We start from the raw sequence: 14,500 nt of genomic DNA, 5'->3' as shown, positions 1-14,500 counted from the left end.
CCAGAGAGGCTCAGCATTACACTGCTAGGAAGTGGTGGCACCAGGATCAGACCCAGGTGGCCTGGCCCCAGGTCCACACAGCCCCTTTCCAGGCTGCCTTCCAACGCATGGGGCAGTGCCCCTGTGGGTCCTGCATGGCTGGGCTAAGGCCTAGAGACCTGGGTGGGGCCCAGACTGGAGAGGGGCCCTCCGGAGTGTCCTCTTGGGGCCAAGAAGGCCCTGGCTGTCCTGGCTAGGTGGCCTCTTCCTGTTGGATAAGGGTCTACGGCCCACAGTCAGGCGGGTCTGGGAGGAGTGAGGGTGGGCTCCTTCTGCAGGAGGGTAGCTGAAGGCGAGGCCCAGTGGGGTCTCAACCTCCACGTCAGGGGCCAGCAGAGCTGTAGCCAGGCAGCCGGCCTGTCAGGGCTCTGGGAACCTGTGGCTGCCTCCGCTGTGACTTCTGCCACTGTCTGCAGAAAAGCCCTCCGAGTAGACTGAGCCAGGGGTCTTGTTGGGGGTTATGAAGAAAAGTGACAGTTGCGGAAACAGATAGTTTCTCACCCTGCAACCCAGGAAGGAAAGAATGCCCAGGACCAGAGCAGACGAGGGCAGCTCCGCAGAAGAGCGGCTAAGCCCTGGGCTACGCCTCAAGCAAAGGGAGAAGGGTCGGAGGCCTGGGCACCAGGAAGCACCCTCCCCATCCCAGTTCAGAGGGCTGCTTCCATTCCACACTCCGGGGGCCCCTGTCCTCACCAAAGCTGGGGGCAAGCCTCCTAACTGGCCTCCCTGTCCCACCCCTACTCCATAATTCCCTCACCCAACAGCCCCTTATTCTCCACTGCCCTAGACTGATTCCAGAACATACTTCTGCCCATGCCTTGACCCTGGTAACAGCCTTCTGGAGGCTTCTTAGCACCCCGAAGGGAGAGCCCAATCCCTCAGCCTGGTCTCATCTCACACCACATCTCTTCTCCCTCCCTGGGCCCCCATCACCTCACGCCCTTACCGTTCCCCTAAAGGGCAAACTAATTACCAACTCAAACTCTGCCCTCAGCTTTGAAGGCCCTTCTTGTCCTCCGTGGGAAATTGTATTAGTCCTTCAAAGCCCCAACCCATTGCTCCTTCCATGAAGCCAGTTCCAATCTCCATTTTTCCTCCCTTGAGCTTCCAGACAATAAGTACAAAAGTGACAGCCACCACTTCTATAGCACTTACTCTGTGCCGGCACTATTCCAAAAGCTTTACCCCACTAACTCTTTTCACCCTTACAGCTGTATGAGGGAAATATTCTATCAGTCCCATTTCACAGATTAGAAGACTGAGCACAGAATAGGTTAAGTAATGCACCCAGGGTCACACAGCTTGTATGGAGTGGAGCTGATATTCAAACCTCGACAGTCTGGCTCCAGAGTCTTAACCATTATTTGAGACTCACAGGTTGGGGTGTTGGTTATAGGCTTTGCTTCCTTCTAGGATATGAAGAGGAGTGCTTGGGCCTATGTCTACTTTACTGCAAAGCCCTTTGCCTGAGAGTGGGACTGAATCCCACAGTTGGCTGATGACCTGGCTGGGCAGGGGGCTCTGATCCCCACCCCCAAGGCCAAGCTGCATCATTAAGAGCAACCCATAAGGGCAGGTCCCCCCCACCGGGCACCATCTTCAGCCTCCATCCCTCTCTCCCAGCACTTGGCTTTTCACAGCATTTCCTGTGTGTCTCTGGAGCTGCCTGGCAAAGGCCCCCCTGTTGGATCTGATAGTCCTCAAATCAGCTCAGGCTCTCTAGCAGAAGGGTCAGTCCAGAAACTTTCCCCTCCAAATCCCTTCACTCTCTCACCTCTACCCTTCACCATGTTCAGCCCCAGACAAGGGTGAGGTTGGAACCCAAGACAACAGGCATCTCCAGAACTTCCCTAAGAGGCCTTGCAGAGTTCAGTTCAAAATCTATTATCCTGCTCTAGTCCTAATTCCAACTATTTACAATCCCAACCTTGTAATCTTAACACCCCTTAGAAAGTTATGGCTAATATTAGTCATAAAACCACTACATCTATGTTACCACTGTTAAAGGCCAGCAACTCTTATGCCAACAGAAGGTAATGTGCCCAGGGCCTGGCACAGAGAAGATGCCATTAAACTTTAGTCTCCCTTCCTTCCTTCCACAATTATATATTGAGCACCTGCTGTGAGCCAGGGCCTGTGCTGGCTGCTGGGGGAAGTGCTGAAAGCCAGAACACTGATCTTTGTGGTTAACATCCATCCATGGCATGAGGTTTGAGAACACTAGCAGAGGGAAGCCCAGAGAGCTGAGGACACAGTCCCCCACCTGGAGGTGTCGTGTGTGTGTGTGTGTGTGTGTGTGTGTGTGTGTGTGTGTGTGTGTGTGTGTGAGTGAGAGATGGGCAGGGACAGGCAGGAAGGGCCTGTGGGCCAGGCTGAGCAGCTTGGACTCCACCAAGGTGCTCAATGAAGTGCTCTGTTCTAGGAAGGAAGTGCTCTGTCCTAGGAGGCAGGCAGACCAAGGAGGACAACTAAAATGGTCAGGAGGGAGATAATGGCCACCTCTCCTAGCAAAGTGGCAACCAGGTCGGAGATAAATGACTCTTCGACAGTGTTTAGTAGGTTACAGTTAATTATAGCTTCTAGTTATCGAGCGACAACTGTGTCCTCGGGGTTAGACCTTTGTGCCTTATATCCATTATCTCCATCCTTACAGGAATCCTCCCACCAAGGATCTATCAGCCACACCCTGGCAGAAAGCAGATAGCACCCTCAGACTCGGCACCATGAGAAGAGTTTAATCAATGGACTGTCTCACAGATGTGAGCAGGGTGAAGGAAAGCTCTAAAGAATGGTGCTGTACCCTAGAGCTTGGAACCATGGGGAGCCATTACCAGCCCAGGTCAGAAAGGAGATGGGGAGGGAGCAGCTACTGGGACCCAGAGAGAGGAGAGCTGTGGGGTGCCACCGTGGAGGTGGGGTGCTTCAGCTGGGGGACACGGTGAGCCCGTGGTGACCCTGCAGGAAGGAGAACTAGGAGAAATGTAACAACCACATGAAGGCAGACCAGGTGACGAGCCTCCTGGGCATGGGGTGGGAGAGGACAGGCCTAGAGGGCTGGAGCACACGGTCAAGGCCAGAGGGCCTGGGGACTGAAATGCAGAGTCAAGGCTGACCCAGTTTCTGGTTGGACGTTAGTGGCAGATGGTGGTGTGATGCTCAGAGACAGAGTCAAAGGGAAAGGAGGGCAGGACCTCTGTGGCGGGAACGCTCCTGCCTCCACCCCGAGGCTCCCACATGGCCTGCACTGGCTCTGTGGCGCAGAGGACCTGCCTCGTCTTATCCCTGGTCTCCTTCTTTCTAAAACAAAGCACTTAACCAGCTACTTGAAATGGCCTCCTCATGTCCCCCCACCCAGCTCCCACCTTTCTTGCTGCCACAACTCTGGGCTGGCACATGGCACGTGGAGCCATGTTTTAGGGAACGTGAGCTATCTGGGGAGAGTAGGGCCCAGCCTCTGGAGTCGGGCAGAACTGAGCTGGGCAGGCACAAAATGGCAGAATTGTATACATTCAGATGTGCAAAAGCACAGACCTTTATTTTCTATGACTCATCTCATCTTGCTCTTGCACTTGTATTCCCACTGATGCCTGGGAAAGGAGTAGGGGAGATCCTTTAACTCATCAATTAAAGATAGCTCAGCCTTTTCCTGTTTAAAACAGTCTCTTTCAGGTTAACTCAATATCTTTTGCATAAATACTCAGTCTTCCAAAATTCAAGCTCTCAGGACACTCTCCTCTTTCATTATGTCTTCATTCTACTCCCTTCTTGCAAAGACGGCAGCCAACTGCAGGGGGCGGCTGGCACCTCTCATGGGGGCACAGGGAAAGGCATTAGGAACCCATGCTGCCCGTTGTACTCTCACTGGTCTCAGACGGTGTGACCAGCTCCTGGTGTTCACTGAGGTGCTGAGTCCTTGAGTCCCATCTTGGCTTCTAGTCATGAAGCCTGTATCAGCCAGTATAAGCTAGGTTACGCCATGACAACAAACAGCCCCCACATCTCAGGGACGTATTTCTCACTGTGTTACGTGTCCATCACAAGTCAGCCACGGGCCCTGATCCACGTCATCACCGTCCTCCCTCCAGGACCCAGGCCGATGGAGCAGCCACCATCCAGAACGTCATGAACGACGCAGCAGAGGGAAGCGAGTGCTGCGGAGGGTTTCACTTCAGGGTCTAAGTGCTCTGTCCTAGAAGAGGCACTTTTGCTCGTGACGCTTTGACTAGCACTAGACACGTGGTCCCACCATGGAGCCAGGATCTCAGACCTGCCCCATGCCAGGAAGGGGAAAGAAAGAAACTGGAATGCTTAAGACCCCTATTCTGTAGCTCCAGTACGTGACCAACACCAGACCTACTTGAATGTGCCATCGCTCTCCCCAGCATGCCCTCTGTGGGCTGGGAACACAAACTGGCTTTCTCTACCTCCCCTCCGCCCCCGACAGAGTGCTGGAGGTCCTGTGAGGCTGTCTTTCGGCTTAGTCACCCGGGTACCTTCCTTGGCCATTTTTAAAAAAAATGTATGTATGTATTACTTTTATTGAAGTATAGTTAATTTACAATATCGTGTTACTTTCAGGTGTACAGCAAAGTAATTCGGTTATACGTGTATATGTATACATCTATATTCTTCTCTTCTATTCCTTTCCATTATAGTTTATTACAAGATATTGAATACGGTTCCCTGTGCTATATAGTAAGTCCTTGTTGTTTATCTATTTTATCTATGGTAGTGTGCATCTGTTAATCCCATACTCCCAACTTCTCCCTCCCCGCCTTCCCCTTTGGTAACCATAAGTTTGTTCTCTCTGTCTGTGAGTGTGTTTCTGTTTGGTAAAGAAGTTCATTTGTACTACTTTTTAGATTCCACATATAAGTGATATCACATATTTGGAAAAGACAAAAGCTGTAATTCAAAAAGATACATGCACCCCAATGTTGACAGCAGCACTATTTGCAATAGCCAGGACATGGAAGCAACCTAAGTGCTCATCAGCACATGAATGGGTAAAGATGTGGTAGGGCTTCCCTGGTGGCGCAGTGGTTGAGAATCTGCCTGCTAATGCAGGGGACACGGGTTCGAGCCCTGGTCTGGGAGGATCCCACGTCCCGTGGAGCGACTGGGCCCGTGAGCCACAACTACTGAGCCTGCGCATCTGGAGCCTGTGCTCCACAACAAGAGAGGCCGTGATAGTGAGAGGCCCGCGCACCGTGATGAAGAGTGGCCCCCGCTTGCCACAACTAGAGAAAGCCATCACACAGAAACAAAGACCCAACACAGCAAAAATAACTAAATTAATTAATAAACTCCTACCCCCAACATCTTCTTAAAAAAAAAAAAAAGTAAGTCTCCCCAGCTGTAAACCAGGGTCAATAGTGCCTACCTCATAAAGTCACTGCACTCAATAAAAAATATCAGCCTTCTAAAACAAAATTAAAAAAAAGAAGATGTGGTACATACGTACAATGGAACATTACTCAGCCATAAAAAAGAATGAAATAATGTCATGTGCAGCAACATGGGCGGACCTAGAGATTAGCATACACGGAGACTCCCAGCCCCATCTGGGTGACCAACTCCACTTCCCTGGTGCTTCCACTCCGGGAGCAACCAGGGTGTTGACACTTTGCCTCTCTTCCTACTCGCCATTTCAGTGGTGCCCGTCCCTTAACTTCCTCTGCCTGTGGAGGGGAACTTCCTCTGTGTAACATCCTCCAGCCTCCGTCCTCCGCTCCCACACACCAGCTTGGCTTCTCCCTCCTGGCCCTCTGCCCCCTCCTCCGCTTCACAGGCTTGTCCTGGGAGCACCTACTTCATAAACCACTTGTACACGATTTCTCATCTCAGGGTTCACTGCTGAGAACCCAGCCTGAGACAGCACAGGCCCCACAGAGCTGTAAGCAGGCACAGGTAAGGCTGAGAATACCAGCTACTTACTGAGTGCCTACAGTGTGCGTGGCCCTTCACGTGCGTGTCTCATTTAATCCTCACAACTGAACTTCCAGCTAGGAGATATTATTATCCGCATTTTACAGATGAGGAAACGGAAGCTTAGAGCAGTCATGTGACTCGCTGCCATCTGGCCAGTACATGGCGGAACGGGATTGGGATCCAAGGCTGTGGGACCCTGTAGTCAACCTCCCTAACACACACCCCACCCCAGGATGCACAGTGGGTGAACACAGCCGAGAGTCCCGTGACAAGAGGTAAGGTAGTTAGTGTGAGGGAAGACCAAGATCCTTTTTGGAGGAATTATGGAAGAGCAAAACAGAAAGAGCTCAAAGTGGGGATATGGGTGGAGAGGCAGACCCCAGCCAGCACGTGGGACTGGGAAGGGGCTGGGCTGAGCCAGCCCACGGGCACTAGAAGAAAGAAGCGTCAGACTGCACACTGCTCCCTCTCCCGCCCACACCGACACACACGCCCCCACCAGGATACGCAGCGTGGCATGTGCACGCGCTACTGTGACACAGACACGCCAGGGATGCCCGGGGGATTACAGCTCACACGTCACCATTCCCTTGCAGAGACCCTGGTTACACCACGTCACTCTCCTGGTTTCGGCCACCTCCTCTTGTACTAGAACACTCCAAGCATGGCTCCAGCCCCCAGGGAGGAAGGGATAGGCCCACTGGGAGACCCAGGGCAGGAGGGTCTGCTCAGAGAGGGTCCTGGGTTGAGCTTGGAAACACAACCCCTACAGGACATGTTTGGATCTGAATTGGGAGAGGGATTACCCTGATCCAGCCCCTGATGAGGGAGCCAGGGGAATAGCATGGACCTCAGCTGGGCAGTGAGGGTCAGGAGGGGAAGACAGGAGTGGCCCTATGTTCCCCTCCTGTGACGACGGGACCTGTCACAGAGCAGCTTCTGCCTAAGACCTCGGAGGTCGCAGGAGTGGCTATAAGTCAAGTGCAGCCAACCCGGGAGTTCAAAGTTCCCCTTCCTAAGATCTGGGGCCAAGCTTCCACCTGAGCTGTGGACAGGGCTTACAGCTAATGGCAGGTGTGGGTGGGTGGCCATGGCTGTGGGCAGGAGAGAGAGAAGAAGGAAGCCCAAGATCACTGTCCTTTGGAGATGGTGCCGCACCGCCCACACCGGCAGCAATGGAAGTGACTGGGGACCTTCAGTTTCAGGGCTTCCATGGCATCACCAGCCCCTAATACCCTTAGTCTCAGAAAACGGTTGGGGCAGGAAAGGGGACAGGGAAAGGAGAGAGAAAGCACAGAACACTGGGCTAGAAGCAAGAGGAGACTTCTGGGTGTTCCCCGAGGGTGAGCTGGAGTGGACTCTGGGCATGTCATGCCTGGTCTTGGCCTCTGTCTGGGTCCCTAGATGGTACCCCCCAAATGAAGAAATCCTACACCCTGACACATACATAATCCCAACTGCACCCTCATCCAGGAAAAAATCCTTTCCCCCAAACCAAACTCCAGCTCTATTCCCTAACCTGACCTCTCTCCTAAGCTCCCGTGGAAGCCTCTCTTGACCCCTGACCTGAATCCAGCCTTACGTCCAGCCTACCCTGACTGAGTGCAGACCCAACTGGAAACCTCACTCTTACTCTGCCCCGACCTTGAACATCCTCCACGAGCCTACGACCTCGGTCCTGACAGCTCCACGCCTGCCTTGGCCTGTGCGCGTCCAGGGACACAGCTTTGTTACCGTAAGCCCCCTACATACGAAAGGGTCCCATTCCCTTCTGAGAGCACATCTGTAAGTCCAATGTGTTCGTAAGTCCAACAGAGTTACCCTAGGTCCCCAACCAACACAATTGGCTATACTGTCCTGTACTGTAATAAGTTTATAATACTTTTCACACGCATAATACATAAAAAAGAAACACAAAAAATAAAGAAAACATGTTCAGTCTTACAGTACAGTACCTTGAAGAGTACAGTAGTACGGTACAACAACTGGCACACAGGGGCCGGCATCGAGTGAAGAGGCAAGAGGAGGTACTGACTGGAGGGGGGAAAGGAAGTGGGAGATGGTAGAGCTGAAGGATCATACGTAGGGGACTTACTGTAGTTTAAAAGGACTGTGCCTGGCACCTGGCGGCTGCCAGCCTCTGCCCGCCCCACCCTGAGCGCTGCAGGGAACCACCTTAGAGTGGTTGGGGCTCTGAAGTTTTCCAGCCACGCCTGCCATCATCAGCACCACGGGAGGGATTCACCCATTTCCCCGCCTGTCACCTCGTCATACTTTCTAAAGCACAGTAAGCTGATGCCATCTCTCAACATCATTGGACTCCGTCCCTGCCCCAGAGGGCTTCCTTGGGGCCAGGACCTAGAAGGGATAGCCTGGTGCGATTATTTCGCAGACACGGACAGGCAGGCTGCATCAGCTGTCACACGTTCTGCTGGCCTCCTGGACAGATGTCACTCCAGGCCCCCTCTGCCTCAGCCCCAGCACTCCTGGCTCATCTGAGGCCTCCATGTCACCATGAGCATCCCCATTGCCTTGGAGCGTGCAGGAGGCAGGTGAAGCAGAGACCACCAGGGGTCCCTGTCACACTGTGCCTCCAGCCCCTCAGGAAGGTGACAGAAATCCTAAAATCCTCAGCGGTGCTCAGGCACCTGTCCTCACAGGCAGGAGGGACATAAGCAGGGCCTGCTGTGGCCTCTCTCCCATCGCCTTCCCCACCTGCAACTGTCCCAACAGACTGACCATGAGCTGCCTCTACTGCTGTCACGGGACCCCACAGGCAGTGGGTGGTTGGTGGCTGCGTGACCCATTGCAGAGTTGGGTGCTGGTGTGGCGGAAAGGGGTTCAGGAAGAAGCCTGCAGGTAACAGGGAGGAGGGACGCTGTGACAGAGCCTGACAGGATCACTCCCTGGGACCTGAAAATGCTGAAGGCACAGCCCCCCGGAAGACTGGTGTTAACCACAGACAGAACGCTAGGGTTGCAGCCCAGGGCTCAGAGGCAGAACCCTGCCAGGGGGAGACAGAGAAGCATTTCCAGACCTGGGGCCCCAGCCTGTGGGGTTGTCCGGTGGTGTAACCCCCAAGGTGCAAGGTAGGTGCTAGGGTGCCCCCCAGCCGCACTGGGTCCACAGGCTCTCACAGGGCCCTGTGCCTGACCGGACCAGGTGCCCCAGCCTGGCATAGTGGGAGGAAAGCAGGGTGTTGACAGGAAGGTTTCTCCTCAATGTAAGAAACGACTTCCTAACCATCACAGCATTCAATTTAAAAGAAAATCTAAAAAGAAGACATGACATCAACTCTCTGATTGTTTGTGGGCTTTGAAGACTGACTGTTAAACCTCCTCGGTAATTAAGTAGAATGACTCCATTTCGCCACATAAGTACGGTTATTGCTCCTGGATGGCTGCAGTTAATATAAAAGCAGCTTAAGGAAGCCATCATCAAGGCATAACGAGTTTTTAAATATTAATTAATATGTTAATAACCATTCTAGGTTAAGGGTGAGGTTTTGTGCTGTTAGCTTACTGCCAGGGACCCAGGAACGCCTGCATCCTACCCTACGTAACCTCCACTTCCTGGCGGGACTCCTGGGGGAGCGAGAGCACAGCACAGATCAGAGCCCTGCTATGTTCACAGCTACGTGACACGTGATGCCTAAGGCCCAGCACAGCGCGCTGAGCGGCCAGAACCCGGAACATGGAGCGTCGGCTTCAGGGGGCCCGAGCACTTCCCCAAATCTAAATGTGGCATCAACACCTCCCAAGGAAAGAGAGTGAGGCCCCGGGAGAGGTTCTCAGTCCACTCCTCCTCCCAGAATGTACAATCAGAGGGGATGCTAAGGAGGAGTGGTCGCGGGACCCAGGGCTCGTGCCCTGCCTGGGTCCGCGAGATGCCGTGAACTTAAATCGGGGTCCACTAAGGCCATGACCTTGGCCCAGCCGACGTCCTGAGTTCTGACCATGCAAGTCGGCAGAGCCCTCCTTCGGTGGGAGGACAGCAGTCAGAGGAAGGTCTAGGAAGGGGAGAGTGGAGGGGTGAAGCACCCTGTTTTTGTCCTCTCTTGACTTTCTGGTCTACCTAGTGGGGGGGCGTGACTGCCTCCCAAGGGAGGGGGCCACAACCAGCAGCCCATTGGTACAGTTCCATTCCCAGCTCACGAAGGCCCCTTGGTCAATACCTACTGGAGGGATTTCCCTGGCGGTCCAGTGGTTAAGACTCTGCGTTTCCACTGCAGGGGGCATGGGTTCGATCCCTGATCTCACATGCCGTGAGGCACCGTGTGGCCAAAAAAAAAAACCTACAGGAGAGCTGCAGGTCCAGAGGTCTCTGAATAGGTTAGAACAGGACATTAATTGATAATTGAATAACCCAAGGTTGTCCCACACACTTAAGTCAAAAATTCATACACCCTTCGATTTCCCTACCTTAAGTTCTGACCAGCCCCACTGCCCCAGCTAGTTCAACAAAGGGGGCGCCACAGACAGCACAGGTGGCAGAAGTCTAGGCGGCAGCAGAAAACTCCCAAGTCTGAGCCTCACCTCCTCATTAAGTTCTTACAGAGAAACTAACGTCCAAAATGAAATCCCTTTCTATGTGTTAATCCATATTCAAAATTCTCCCTTCCTATCGTTTTCTGGCTGTCTCAGAGAGAGGGGGCCTTCCTCGGAGGCCTGGGGGGTGTCGAGGGTACCTCTTTACCGTTGCAGCCTTGACCAAATTTCTTGGGAGTGGTTTTCAAAGTTATGGAGAGCGAATTCAAACTCTCTCATCTGTGCCATTTTCCCTAAAACTCCTAAAAAACTTCAGCCACAGCCCCAATTCCAGGCCATCTGGAAACAAATGTGGCCACTTCAGCAATAAATAACATTCCCCAAGGTAAGTGAAGTGAGGGTCTGACATTTCTATAGTCAGCCATGGACCACAGCCCACATTGGAGCCCTGGGCTGGGGAGTGAGAGGACAAAGGTCAGCTTTCAACTCCAGCTCTGACCCTGTGTGGCCTTGAGCGAATCAATTCCCCACTGTGGGCCTCAGTTTTCCCCTTCTGCAGAATGGGAATGACAGTCCCGCCCCACTTCTTTCCCAGAGCTGTGGGGATAAACCAAGAGGAAGTCTTTTGGAACCGTAAAAGGAGATGCAAGATGAGGATGCTCTGTAAATGTATTCCCTCCTCCCTTCCTTGGCTTTCCTCCCTGTGGATCAGATCCAAGGACATAGCGGCATCAGCGAGGAAAAACCCCTGCCAGGCCCAGCCTGAGCCAACTCCCAGGGGCTTCCCACCCCTGCCCCCATCTCCACTCTCACCCTCAGGCCTTACCTCCCTTCCTAATCCACCCCCACCTCCCATCTTTGCTTTCCCTGATAGAGTCTCCTAAGGCACAGGCCTGAGGATACCTAGTGGTCAGGGTCTGAACTCAAGCACAGAAGCACACCCCTCAGACGCCCCACATCGAACCCAGCCCCGCCCAGGGCAGTGCAGGTTACATCTTGTCAAGGAGCTTTCTCTCCCAGCAATCTGCCTGGGGGCGTGAAGAAAGTCCTGAATGCTGTGAACACGGGTCTCCCACCTTCTGTCCAGATGGTTTCAAACTTGCTGGGACAGAGGGCTGAGCCCCTTTCTGGCGAGGAGTGGCAGCTGGGCCCACGGAGCAAGGGGAGCACGGCCGACAACCCCTGCGTCAATTAGGACCTGATTAGCTGGGAGGGGGCCAGGTGGGCTGCTGGCTGGGCGCCGGCCCCTCTGTGGCCGCAGCCTGGCTTCCCTAATTAGAAGCGGAGCCTGGCAGGGCTGGGCAGACTTCACGCCGAGAGAGAGGAGAGCGCCAGGCAAGGCCTGAATGCTTCTGTTTCTGATCTCTTCTTGCAGGAAAAAGAGCAAAGCTGCTGTAAGCTGCTTGCCTTTGGGAGGAGGGGAACGAATGGCAGGTTTAAGCAGGGGCCCATGTCTGCTAATTGCAGCTCCTGATGCTTGCCTGGGGGCTGCAGAGGCAGGTGTAAGGGTAGGGCTCTCATGCTTTCCCACACAGCCCCTTCCCACTCTGTCCCTGCCAGGTGTTCACGCTCTGAGTCCCTGACGGGCACCCGGGAGAAGATTCCTGAAGGTTGCTGACTCTGAGTTCTACCCCCAAGCTAGGAAGGCCACTGGCATTCTGTATGGGGTGACTGATAACAGGGGAGGTTAATACTCCACATCTGACTACTGAGCACCGAAATGCGGCTGGCATGACTGAGGAACCCAATTTGTAATTTTATTTGAGTTCATTTAAATAGCCACATGGGGTTAGAGGCTACAGCACTGGACAGCACAGATCTAGGCTGAAGTGAGGAAAATGTTGCCCAAATTCCTCCCAGGTCGCTTGGGGAACCTGAGGAATGGCATGACTGTCCCCTGACCCCATCTTCTCCACCCGCCAAAGGACTTTCTTTTCTCTCCATGTCAGCCTGGGTCCCTGCCCCAGGAGCTCCAGGCCCTGCGGGCTGGGCTTCCAGGAGCAGTTGAGGATTGAGGTTAGAAGCACAGGCTTTGGGGCCAAACAGACTGGAGTTCAAATCCATCCCTGCTCTGCCACTTACCAACAAACCACCAAGCTTTCCTGAACCTCGATTTCCTCATCTGTAAAATGGGTATCATAAACAATACTAATATCCACTTCGGTTACTGTGAGGATTGAATGAGTTAATACATGTGAAGCACCGAGACTAGTGCCTCGCCCACAGGAAGCACTCAAATAAGTGGGAGTTTTTGTTGCTATTACCACCACCACAATCACCACTAGTTAGTATGCAAAGCAGCAGCTGGAATTAGAAGCAAGTACTGACAACTATCTTCTGGAGGGAGACCACAAACCTTAAAAACGCAGCTTGTGGGCTTCCCTGGTGGCGCAGTGGTTGAGGGTCCGTCCGCGATGCGGGGGACACGGGTTCGTGTCACGGTCCGGGAGGATTCCACATGCCGTGGAGCGGCTGGGCCCGTGAGCCATGGCCGCTGAGCCTGAGGGTCCGGAGCCTGTGTTCCGCAGTGAGAGAGGCCACAGCGGTGAGAGGCCCGTGTACTGCAAAAAAAAAAAAAAAAGAAAAACGCAGCTTGAGTCACAAGCTTCTCCTTGAGCAACAGAGAGTAAAGGCCATCAGGAAAAAAACCCAAACACCCAATAATGGGGAGAGGGGCCAACACCTCTTGCTAGTTGAGGAAGTGGTCCGAGTATGGATTCAGACCTAACAATTGCTGCCACCTGGGTGGGGCTGGGGACGGGGTGCACCAGCTGAATGGGATCTGTCGGATGTTATAGGTACAGTCAGGCCTGAAGCTCACCCCGGTGGGGACAGAGACAGGACAATGCCCCCAGAAGCTCCCACGTCCACTTCTGACCATGGGCCTAGCGCTCTTCCTGCCCACAGCTGTCCTGGGAGACCTGGGTGGCACTGGACCTTAAAGGGGAGGGTGAGGGTGGAGGAGTGTCTCTTCCCCCTCCCCCGCAGGTGCTCTGAAATGCATGACTGATGTGGGACTCTGCCCTGGGCCACAAGGACCGACGCCAGCTAGTAGTGGTGAGGTTTCCCTGAGAGAGGTGGGTGGGATTTCAGGCGGAGGTTTGCAGAAGACCCCTGGTGGCGCGGTGGCCTTGGAGCTGGGGGAGGCAGATGAAGACTGAAGAGCACCCAGGCATCAACACCGCCTCTTAGGGTCTGAGGCCTGCGGTGACACGCCTGGGAAATTCTGGAGGAAGTCCTGTTGGCAAGGGCTCTAAACCGCGGCCCCCCACCTCCACGTGGCACAGCTCCTGTCAGGGCCAGCCCGGGTGTCTGGGGGAGCCCGAAGCCCTCCATCTCCTCTGGCTCCGGGAAAGAGCGACAACAGCTGTCAGGTGGCTGGATCGTTGACCCACCGTTCTGGGCTGGCTGTCGGGGAGAGCCAAGGCCCTGGGTGGCGCCGGGAGCGCCCAGGGACGACCCGCCAGGCCAGGGGAGCACTCTGGAGAGACAGGAGCCCGAGCCCAAGGTGACCCCGAGGGAGAGGAAGCTGTCCCGGGAGGGGAGGGCGAGCGCGCGCAGCTTGATTGCGTTGAACAAAATGAGGGCGGCGCCCCGCCTCCTGGGCACTGCGGAGGTTTGGGCCAGCGGCTCGCTTCTCCCCCCCTCCCACCCCCGCCGCCCCCGCCCGCCTCCGGGCAGGGCTGTCATCAGACTCATTGGCTCCCAAGTTCTGAAATGAACTCTGCTCCAAGTAATTACAGCTCTTCAAGTTTCCCGTCCTCTGTTTAAAGAATTCGTCCTCTAGCCCTCAATGCCCCATCAGCTCCCTAATTAGCAGCGCGCGGCGCGATTACACATTCTCCGCAGCTCGCTGGGTCCGGCCCCTAATGAGTGTTTGTGGACAGCTGGGAGCCGGGCCGCCGCCGCCGCCCCGCCGAGCCAGGAGTCAGGGCCCAGGAGTGCGAGCTGTCAGCTCCGTGATGGGGCTGGAGCTGGTCGCAGCCCCGCGGGCCTCCGGGAGGAAAGGCCTTGAAATATAAATGAAGATGAATATTCATATT

At 54.4% G+C, this 14,500-nt stretch overlaps 1 long non-coding RNA gene across 1 annotated transcript in view; it reads right to left on the bottom strand.

The window, feature by feature from the left end:
• Window positions 1-14,037, bottom strand: part of LOC137230496 (uncharacterized) — a 54,977-nt gene extending 40,940 nt beyond the window's left edge. Inside the window, exons 1-2 of the long non-coding RNA XR_010946152.1 lie at window positions 13,853-14,037; window positions 12,814-13,018 (exon numbers count right to left, since the gene is read on the bottom strand). This is a non-coding gene — a long non-coding RNA (uncharacterized lncRNA). The remainder of the gene's footprint in view (window positions 1-12,813; window positions 13,019-13,852) is intronic.
• Window positions 14,038-14,500: the final 463 nt, after the last annotated feature.

The sequence above is a fragment of the Pseudorca crassidens genome, chromosome 9 (assembly GCF_039906515.1).
Source record: "Pseudorca crassidens isolate mPseCra1 chromosome 9, mPseCra1.hap1, whole genome shotgun sequence".
Classification (NCBI taxonomy): Eukaryota; Metazoa; Chordata; class Mammalia; order Artiodactyla; family Delphinidae; genus Pseudorca; species Pseudorca crassidens.
This window is presented reverse-complemented; position numbering and strand designations above follow the sequence as displayed.